Here is a 1,993-nt window from a genome sequence, read left to right on the forward strand (position 1 = left end):
GACGACCCGCTGGCGGCTTAGGGCAAGAAACAACTCATCGAGAGCCAGGCATAGCGTATCTCGCTCCCTGGTCATCAAAACATCAATACCAACCCAACTAGACGTAGGCCTTACCTTCACCGTAAGGGGCCGAACTAGTATAAAACCTCTCGTGTCCCCTGTCTTGATTAACCCCTTCAAGCTTCCTAGTTGCGATGGCTCCACAACTAAGTCCTTTCACGAGGACATCTGACGTGACAATTCCACGACAGTTGGCGCCCACTGTGGGGCTAGCGCACGGTGGATTTGAGTTCTTGAAGGGCAACTTCGAAGGGCTCAAGGAATACGTGGTGGGCCGAATGACCAAAAGTCGTCGCGGCAAGATCTACATCGACGATGAAGGCTGGGGCCCCGACGCCGGCTCAATTGAGTACGGGTACCGGGTCCCCTTTGGAGGGATCCACGTCTTCTTCGGCCGGATTGGTGAGCCAGGGCCTAAGCCGGACAACTGCACCGACCTCGTCGAGACGGCTCACCGTGCGAAACCTGCCCGAGTTCAAACCGGCATGAAGCGTGTCTTTGTGGGCTGCGTCCAAGGAGAAGAACTTTCTGAAGGTCCTAAAGATGGTGGTGAGACGGCCGTCCACTCTGACAGTGATTCGACCGCCGGTTCAACAGATTCTTTATATCAAGTTCAAGACGGTGCGCTCGGGGGATGTTCCGATGGCCTTAGTATTCTGGACCCCTGTGAGTCGCCAAATTGGGCAGGAGTCTTTATGGCTGGGACTCAACCCGGACAAAACTCTACAGCTGAGGCTGCAATTACTTCCGGGTTAGGAGCGGCCGGGGCAGGAGGCCCTATGCGCCCGCCGGCTCAAGTACTGATAGACCTCATGGACAAGCTTACGGCCCTGTTGACTGCCACGGTTGTCCCTGCAAACAAAGATGAGCATGACACGGAGGTAGCACGGGTACGTGAGGAGATAGCTCAAGCCAAGGAGGCCTTAGCGGCTAAGGATACTAGGCTAGCTACGGAGCGGGCGGCTCTTGATGCCCAGACACAGCGGTTTCAGACAGAGGCTTACTAGGTTACGATGAGATTAAACGCGTCTAATGAGGTAATGAGGAGGAGATACCAGAAGACCCAATCCCGGTTGCCTCAAAATTACGACCCTGGGGTTCTTTTTGCCACACCCGGAGCCGGCCCAAGTAACCCGCCAGAGGGCAATCGGCTTAAGACATCCGGAGCAAGAGGACCGGTTCCACGTCAGGAGATGCCACCTCCTCATATGAGCATGGAACCGTCACGTTATGTGCCGATACCGCCGGGTCACTTTTCCAACCCCATGGAGAACTTAATCGCAACATCAGCGCGTCTGGCGGCTCTTCCAGTGGATGGCGATGACCCAACAACGGTGGAGACCCGGAGGATCAGGGAACTTGTTCAGACAGCCCTGGCTCAGCAAGAGATCTATTCTTATAATCGGGATAGATTTCATTCAGCTCCTCCGCCTTGGATGGTACCACCTCGTCAGAACCGGAGTCAGAGTTACAGCAGGCACATAGGATCTGAAGTTTTGTCACGCAATGTCCAACGCCGTGACCAACATGGAGGCTATAACCTGGTGCAAGGTCGAGTACGTAGGGAGAAGGAGCGAGCGGCACAGCTGGCGGCTCGACAGACAACACGTCGGGATATGCTAGAATATCCAACGACTTCTACTGAGATGGGAATAGCCACCAGAGCCGGTGTTTTTTCTTGTTTGGTATCGGCTTTGCACAGTGTGCGCCTGCCCAAAGATTTCAAGGGACCTCGAAAGGTGCCGAATTATACGGCAGACTTACAGCCTGAAGCATGGATCGAGAGTTATGAGATGGCCATGGAACTGTTGGAAGTTAGTAACGTGGTAATGGCTAAATATTTTACCATGATGTTAGATGGAACGGCCCGGTCTTGGTTTAAAGGTTTACCACCCGATTCCATTGGTTCGTGGGAAGAGCTAAAGGCTCGTTT

The sequence above is a fragment of the Triticum aestivum genome, chromosome 7B (assembly GCF_018294505.1).
Source record: "Triticum aestivum cultivar Chinese Spring chromosome 7B, IWGSC CS RefSeq v2.1, whole genome shotgun sequence".
Classification (NCBI taxonomy): domain Eukaryota; kingdom Viridiplantae; phylum Streptophyta; class Magnoliopsida; order Poales; family Poaceae; genus Triticum; species Triticum aestivum.